A 9,436-nucleotide genomic window follows, 5' to 3' on the forward strand; every position below is an offset into this window, starting at 1 on the left:
ATATATATATATATATATATATATATATATATATATATATATATATATATATATATATATATATATATATATTATGCATTGTGCATTCATTATAATACCTTAAGAATACCCTTATAATGTATTATAAATGGGCTTCATAGAAAGTGTTACCAAACATTCAACCCAGTTTAAAGAATTTGCCCGAACTGTCAGACTTTGTGCTGTATGCGCTTTGAGATTATTAAAAACACTACATACTTTCTGAATGCACCTACAAGGAAGGAGCTATTACTTTATAATCATTCACAAAACATTAAAGCTTCATTCCTTACAATGCATTCCTGTAGATAAAACAGTAGAGCAAAGTGCTGTATTGCTGAAATAATGGAGTTGATTCCCAGGGAATGGATAACGATAAAAAAAAATTAAAAAAAAACACTTTTAACTAGTTTACTTTGGCTAACTTACCAGCTGATGTTATCACTGTTATGATGGCAATCACAAGTAATGGCTCCAACTGGAATTTACTGCAGATGACATGATCCAGACCACAAACTTAAAAAAAAAAAGCACTTGAAAATAGGCTACTATTTGGATAACAACTCAGTAAAATGTGTACCTTATGCAGCACAAGTTGATTTGGATTAAAGCATCTGGCAAATGCATGAATGTAAATTTAATGTAAAATCAAATGTATTTTGGGTTACCTAATTCTGCATTTCAATAAAATGGTCAGCTGGCCATATAATAAGCCCCTCATAATCAGCATCCTTGTTTTTGCTTGGAGAAATCTCCTGTAACAGACAGTCACAACAGCCTTTTGTAATTTATGGTCAGAAAAAAACAACAACAACAAAAAAAAACGTCTCAGGTTACGAATGTAACCATGGTTCCCTGAGTAGGGAATGAGACATTGCATCCCCTAGGGGTCGCTATGGGGAACACCTCGTCGTGACCCGTGTCTGAAGCATACATTGAAAAAACACCAATGAGTTGGCCGGCGACAGCCTCTGACGTCACTACCGGGGCGACTATAAACAGGCACCGGGAGAACACATCATTCACTTCTTCATGTGAAGCTGGCGTCCGAAGCATGGCAGGGAGCTAGAGGACGTAAGGTCTCGTTCCCTACTCAGGGAACTATGGTTACATTCGTAACCTGAGACGTTCCCTTTCAAGGGAACTTCGAACTGCGTCCTCTAGGTGTCGCATTGGGGAACAGTATACCCACGCCGCCATGCTGAGGGGAGTCCAGGCCAGAATCATGGCGAACACTAAGTATCAACTCGACCATTTCCATGGGAGTTGCCCCTAGGACGTTTAGACGGCTGTCTGTGACAGTACCCCTCACGGCCAAAGGCCTAAGCTACATACCCAACTTAATTGTTAGGGCCTCGTCCCGGGGTAGAGCTGAAGGCTTGGAATCAGGAAAGATTCCTTTAAAGGGATATTGCTAAGAACCTAGCATTTTATACTAAGTATTGCCTGTCACATAGGGGCTACCGCTTGCTCTCGCAAAAGTTTGCTGAAGGAGCTGTCTCAACAGATCTCCAGTAGCAACACCCTGTTTAGATAGGTATCTGAGGATACATAGGTGGAGTGGCGCCCAAGATGAACGGGGCTTTTACCAACTCAAGAAAGGGCACGAAGCAACCGTGTGAAGCCCTCACCATATAGGATTTTAGAAAGAACGCAGAACACTAGCGTGCGAACTTACCACAGTGTGGATTTCAGAAAGTGTGCAAAGACTTCACGTGCACACTTACCATAGCATGGATTTTCAAATACTGTTCTAAGGAAGGGCTCTCGTGGCACTCTGATAGAGCAGCTCATAGATGGAATGGTGCATCTCAAAACAGTATGTTTGAGAGTCATCAACTCGATCTGTGGAAATAATGCTGGCGCGCTCTGGGGAAAAACAGTGAACTCAGTCTCATATGAGAGGAGAACTCCGAATCCAGAGTAGCATGCTCATAGGTGACCCTTCTTGGAAAAGGGGAGCGCTGCTAAACTACCACGAGAATCGCCCAAATAGCCCCTCATGTTTGAAGGAAGCGATGCTTGAAGTGTATAAACGAGTACACACTGGCTGAATGGAGCCCAAGGAACCAAGGTCTAATCATCTCAAGAAAGGGAACGAGGCGGAGCGCGTAACCCTTACCATACAGGATTTCAGAAAGAGTCTTGTGTGCACACTTACCAATATGTGGATTTTTAGAAAGTGCAGAAAGTGTTCACGTGCACACTGACCACTATGTGGTTTTCAGAAAGTACACAGAGCTTAGCGTGTGTACCTAAAGGTTCCTAAGCATTGCAGAGGCGCTGAACTGCACGGTGGAGGCAATCTCAAATTTTACAAACCTCTAGCGAGGGGAGCATCACCTGAGGCAGCATATACAAGACTTCTGTAACTGCCAACTTCACTTCCCGCTGGATGCGACAGCACAGCTAAGCGGCCAGGAGACCCCTCAGGGTGACCTGGCTGGACATCCATGAAATTCCCTGCAGTGCTGTGCCAGGCCTGATGATCAAGGAGGCTCCCGCAGAAACCTTTAATCTCAGCCGCCTAATACCGGAACATGAAGCCGGATGGCTGGTGCTGACGAGTGTTTAGTAAACACTGTAACTGAGCACTGCAAAGGAAACTCATAAGTAGACACAAAACCACCAGCAATTTACACATAAGTATATACAGAAAGGGTTATTCCCACCCTCCTGCGCTGGAGCCCCGCTCAAGGGGCGCCTCCTTTTAGTCCGGACCATCAGTAAGGTGGTTGCTAAGAACATAGAACCAGCCAAAAACATTATAGGTCCAGCATAGGAGACTGTTATGCGAGAGGTTTCCACCTAACCTTGATCAGGTGGAGAGCTGGTGGTTACAGGGGAATTAGGAAGGGGAGGATAAAAGCAGAAGTTAAAAATCCCTAAAGGGAACAAGTAGATACCTCAGTATCACTCTGATTCAGATGAGAACGCTGCCTCGTCTGGATCACATCCCTTAGGTTCTGCTTACCTCCTTGTGACCCACAATTCCTCTCACCCCTGCCCGCAGGTGGGGGAGGAGCGTGAGTCGCGACATTAGCCTTCTGTGCCCGTCTTTGATCCTCAGATCGAGACAGGCCAGGACCCCTATGTTGTTCGGGCTCAGACCTGGACCTTCGTGGAACGAACGATCTGAAAGCAGGGGAGTGCGCCTTCGTCTCCCCGAACTTCTCGATCACCGTCTCAATGGAAATACCGAAAAGTTCAGAAGGCCGAAACCTGAGCATCGAGAAGAAAGCCTTTTCTTTCTTCCCGATGTCTGCCAGGTTCATTCACAGAAGTCTCTCTGCTACCACCATGGCCGCCATAGTCCTGCGCATGGCAGAGGGAGCCTGCTTGGTAGCCTGGAGAGAGATCAGTGGTGCGGCGCAGCTCGGCTACCTGATCAGGAAAAAGGCCTTCGCCTCTATCCAGGTCTCTTAGCAGATCAGTCTGATATGCTTGAAGCACCACCATTGTGTGTAATAAAGCCACAGCCTGACCCGCTGTTGCGTATGCCTTGCCATTTAAGCGAGATGTATTTCTTGAAGGGGCTTAGATGGCAAGGAGGGAGATTAAGAGAGGATGTCTCCCCCACAGAAAGAGGGGGCATCCTCTCATAGCAGTTTCTCGCATCGCCTCGATGTCAGCAAAACTCTTATGCCGAAACCGATGGATGCGAGAAGAAAATGGCCTCTTTTATTTCCTTTAGATCTCTGTATGGAGATCAGACAGAAATGGAAGGCTCTCCTGAGCTAGAGGGCTATGGTTGGAAAGATAATGCTCATTGAGGCAGCCTCAAGGCATCACCTTGTTAGCGTACTTTCATGGCAAGTCCAACCTTGCCGTGACGCGATCCATAACCTCCAACAGCTCTACATATGCAGGGCAGGAGAATTGTGAAGGCTCAGCCTCAACTTCTTCACCATCCTCAAATATCTCCTGCTTTTCCTGGGTAAAAACCCAGCAGAGCACTAACCTCAGTATCAGAAAGTCTTAAAGATATAACATCATCCTCCCGAGGCTCTCTTTCGTCCGGTGCCAATATGAGCGCGAAAGGGAAAGTCGCTCTTTAAACCATTCAGACAGATCCACCTGAAATTCTCACAAGCTCATTCTCCTCCCTGCCTCAGCAGAGGCGGGTCCTGAACCCGCGGGAAGCAGATGGCTGGCTTTTTTTTTCTCATAAAGAGAGATGAACGAGAGCGGAGCTTTTTCCTTGAAAAAACATTCACAATGCAAGCAGATTGCCTCCTTAAAGACATCGCGTGCGTGCTCTTTACCCAAACAAATAACGCAAAGATCGTGTGTGTCATCGGGTGTCAAATAACGCCGACACGGATGCACACATTGTCTAAACGCTTGCTAGTAGTTGCCATGATAGACAGAGAAAGAGCACTCTTTCCGGTTCTTTCAGATGCACGCTTTAAACAAAACAGTCAGTTTTGAAGACGAAGAAGAGAATGACGTGTTCTCCCGGGGCCTGTTTATAGTCGCGCCGGTAGTGACGTCAGAGGCTGTCGCCAGCCAACTCGTTGGTGTTTTTTCAATGTATGCTTCAGACACGGGTCACAACGAGGTGTTCCCCATAGCGACCCCTAGAGGATGCAGTTCGAAGTTCCCTTGAAAGGGAACTACCATACAACAGAACCGTTTATAATAAAATAAACAACATTTATAATATTTGTTAACCAAACTTCCTTCATTAATATATTGCTAGTCCCATTCCGTGGGTTAGTGAAGAGCAGCAGCCAGTGGCTAATTCGGCTAATATAGTAGTTGATGGCAGCTTAACCTGTTGTTAGCACCGCTATGATGGCAATCACAAGAAAAGACTCCAATACATCTCCGCTGCAGATGACACAACCAATAGACCACAACCTGAAAATAGAACACAAAAGATGTACATAACAGATGTTTCATAATGTTTTCTTTTTTTACTATTTTCACGTTAGCTAACTGTTATGTAACGTATGTCTGACATAACCTGCAATAAAGAGGCAGTGAAGAATTATTATGCTTCTCTGTTTAATTTACTTCTGCTAACTGACGTTATAACTTTCTAGTAGATGTAATCACCGTCAAGATGATGGCTCCAAAATACACCCCGACTTTGCAGACGATAAGATCCACAAACTTGAACATAAAAAAAATCAGATACAGTGTAGCTCTTCTGATTGGCCAAAATTCTCTGATCTCTGAACAGTGCCCACCGTTGCCTTTACAGATGCACAAATCACTTTTGCTCCATATTTCACACAGATATGTGGTGCAAAAATGAGAGTGCGTGAATCATGTCATTTGCAAGTAAGCAAAAACAGGTTTGAGAGTCGTATCAGCAGATTCACACCTTTGTCGTTATGCACTTGTGTTTGTGCTAGAAAAAGAATCCAAGAAACACACACACACATACACACACACATATATATATATGTAAGAAAACATTCAACAAATGTGCAAATCTCATTGTAAGTATTCGCATATTGATTAGTGGATGTACAAAATTCGTCCATGATTTTTACATTTTTAATGCAGGTGTGTGAATGTGTTTTGCACCATATTTACTGCAGCAATAGTAGCAAAACATGTGATTGTACAAGTTTTTTTATTTTTTATTTGTGATTCATAGAATAGGATTTGTGCACCCGTAATGAAGGATTTGAGAAGGAGTAACTACTGTGTTGTGTTTGTGGGAGAGAAAAAAAAATGTCTGTGACTTCAAATTTACTGGTAGCTACACATATGTGGCTATTCTCTACAACTACAAATTCTGCTGTCACAGACTCTCAGTTGATTTGCACCAAAAATACCTTCATATGGAAGTGGCAGTTCCAAAGGCAAATGTTACATTACCGAAGATGTCATCTGCTGGAACCAAGAAGTGTTCCTCTGGGGCATAGCCTTCCCAGTCCACCAGGCAGAAGAGACAATGACCCCTCCGGCATGAGTGAAGAAGAGAGTGGACCCGGTAGACCATCAACCTCTAGACGGTGTGCAGATTCATTACAGCCTCCCAACCCCACCAGTAAAAACCCAGGATGCACTGAAAGGGAGTCATAAGCATGGAAGCTTTCTCAAGGAGTTTTGTGCATACTCTGCCCATGGAAGGAACTGACTCCAGTCATGCAGATTGTTCTGGCCATACTAAGTCCTCAGGAAATGTCCCACCTCCCGATTAAGTCTTTCCACTTGGCCATTACACTGGGTATAGTACCTGGATATGAGAGGGACGTTTATATTAAGCAAAACTCAGAAGAACTTCCATAGATAAACTGCAGTCCTCTGTCTGATAGAATGTCCTTTGAGAGTCCATAAAACCAAAACACATAGAGCCTTGACGTTCTCCATGGCAGTTGGGAGTTTACTAAGAGGATGACAAGCCTTAGATAAAATAATGGTCAATAACCACAAATATGGTGGTGTTACCTTGAGATGCTGGTAAGTCGATTCCGATATGGGACCAGGGGCACTTGGGCAGGGGTAGTGGTTGGAGAAGGTCAGTGGGCAGTTCAGATAAGATTGTCATCATATAGAAAGCTGGATGAACTGTTTGTAGGAAAGCTGCTCATCCCATCTAACCACCTTGGCCTAAGGAGAGCGACTCAATCCCATGTGATAAATGATTTTTAACGGCAGGTCAGACCATCCAGTCTGAGCCGCAAGGGTATGGATCTGCAGCCATGCTGTTACCTTGTTGAAGCATAATTGGTTGATTTTCCACACTCTCACTCACACTTACCACACTCATTAGCTGCTGGGTGATAAGCATGGAGCATTGAAGAAAAAAAACCCTTGCAGCAAGCCAGTTTGCCATCAAACTTATCAGGTAAGATGCCAGATGCCATGGGGAAGTTTGGTGTTGCAGTTGTGCTAGGTTGCTTGTTAGCTGAACGAATAGGATTTTTGTTTTAGATAGTCTAGCACTTCATTCATAGCAGCAGATGAAGTTGGTGATGGTGCTCTCATAATATGGCCACATGTGAAGAGAAGGTGGCTTGTAATGGTGGTGATTCTGCTGGATCCGAATAAGGTGAAGTCTTCTGTAACGGACTGGAGGCAGAGGCAGAGGCAGGATCCAGTTGCAGATTTATTTAAGGGAAAAGACAGAGTTGAGGTCAGAAGCAACAGGCAGGGGGGTCAATAACCAGGTAAACAATAGTCAACAACAAAAATACAAAATCAATAGGCAAAGGGGTAATCCAGAAAACTGTCAGATAAAGAGGTAACAGGAGAATCAAAACCAACAAGGGAAATAATGCTCAAAAACGCTGACATGAATGCTGAATGGCAAAAAAAGACTTTGTAAACAGCATAGGAAATAGATGGAGTATTTATACAGGAACAGGATGCAGCTGAATTAGAGTCAAAACTCCAGTGAAGGTTTCCTCTTGTGGTTGGAGGTGGAAGTGGCAGTTCCAGCGGACTTTGGCAGATGTTACACAAAATCCATTAACAAACATATTTATTATTACATTTAAAAGTAAGATAATCTAAACCAAAGAAAGAGTCAATTAAACAAAACCACTTCAATATTGTGTATTTTTTTTTTATTTATTATATAGGAAGTGAAAAAAGAATATGAAAGTGTTTTGAATTGAATTGTATTAAGAATACATTAAACGTTAGCTGTGAAATTATTCCATCTGTAGTCCAGATGTGGTGTCTGTATATAAGCATTGCTAGTGGACAAATTAAATAAGGCAATGAATGTATATGAAAAGTATGTTTAAGACTTTATTTTCGAAAACTCTGTAGGCCAGACACAGAGTTTAATTTTAAGATCATTTCAGTTGCACAGACACTGTGGTATCAAACTATGAACAATCTGAAACTGCTGCTTAAAACTCTAAGTGCAGTTTGTTAAACATAGTTATGGTAAAACTAAATTCGAATACTTAAACTTGATTCACATTGTGGCATGACCTCAAACAAACTGCGTGTGCACTCCATGGACTAAAAATGTGGTATAAAGTGTAAACAGTGATGCAAAATTGAACAGAGAGGCCATCGTTGGGAGTAAGATTCATCCTGCTCAAGTGTGCTCAAGTCCTGCCACTATGACATCACATGGGGCTTGGTAGTCAACTATCAAAGAAGAAGAGTGGGATCATCTGGGGCCTAATGTATTCATCAATGGCAAAATATTTATACACGCCATTCCCTGAAAGGATATCTCCTTTTAAAAACCACAGCCTATTGGCACTACATGAAGAGCAACAAGCCATCAAAAAGACCAGAAAATTAAAAATACAAAACACGGCGATGTTGAAAAACAAGAAACTTCATAAAATGCGAAAATCTCTTGTCGAAGTGATTAAAAAAAAGATGCCAGTGAATTGTCGCATGTTGCTTTTTTGACTAGGCAACCTTAGATTTGATGAAGTGCTGTCTGATCGATCAATAGGATAGAGCTCCAGGTGGTATTCTTAATTAAGATAATTTATGAAGCTGTTACAATGGGGATGCATTACAATTGGCCATCCACACAGCTTTATACTCAGTCTGCGCTACAGTCTACTGGCTACAGTTTTAGATTTAAACTGAATGTGTAATGTGAATACAGTGGAATGCAAACAATCACCAACCTCCCGAAGATAGAAGTTTCAGACAGCTTCAAATATGTAGCAGATAAGGCTGGATGAAATTTGTTTTTGCAATTACTTCATTTGCATCCATATTTATTGTAGAAACTTTACATTTTAAAGTTAATTACTGAGTAAAATCAGTCAATTATTACTCAGTTCTCTATTCAAGGACACTGATGCATCTGCTGCCTTTATGATTAGCATTGTCTTGGCAAATTGGGTATTTCACCTGTATACAGTAATGCCTAATGAGCATCAGTCAGAACAGCAGAAGGAGTTATATTGTCTAGGGAGGGATAGAGTCCTGTTCCCTTGGGTTCAGTGATATCACTCTTTACACTTCTCAGGATCTATTGGCAGTTCTGACAAAGACACAATTAGCTTGGGAAGTTTCACGGCTCTGTGGTCAATGTGAGATCAATGACCCTTGTGGAGACATATCTATGGACACATGTGAGCTGTTTTCAGTGGTATTTGGTTATAAATATTCTGTGAAATTATATATATATATATATATATATATATATATATATATATATATAATATATATATATATATATATATATATATCCTGTAAAAGGCACACCATGTGAGCTATAATGGAATGTGACTTTTTGGAATGAATACAATATGTTATTGATATACAATATGACATACAACACATACAATTTTTAATATATATATATATATATAACATATTTATATATTTATATATATATATATATATATATATATATATATATATTATATATATATTATATATATATATATATATTAATATATATTATAATAATTATTATATATTATATAAACTATATATATTATAATACTAATTAAATAATAATTATATA

General features: G+C 41.3%; 1 long non-coding RNA gene across 1 annotated transcript; it reads right to left on the minus strand.

Annotated features, from left to right (window-relative positions):
* Window positions 1–246: 246 nt before the first annotated feature.
* On the minus strand, window positions 247–4,951 carry LOC122136064. The gene is made up of 3 exons (XR_006153892.1): window positions 4,796–4,951; window positions 687–773; window positions 247–534 (listed from the first exon to the last, which is right to left on the minus strand). It is a non-coding gene; the product is annotated as an uncharacterized LOC122136064 (long non-coding RNA).
* Window positions 4,952–9,436: the final 4,485 nt, after the last annotated feature.

The sequence above is a fragment of the Cyprinus carpio genome, chromosome B1 (assembly GCF_018340385.1).
Source record: "Cyprinus carpio isolate SPL01 chromosome B1, ASM1834038v1, whole genome shotgun sequence".
Lineage (NCBI taxonomy): Eukaryota > Metazoa > Chordata > Actinopteri > Cypriniformes > Cyprinidae > Cyprinus > Cyprinus carpio.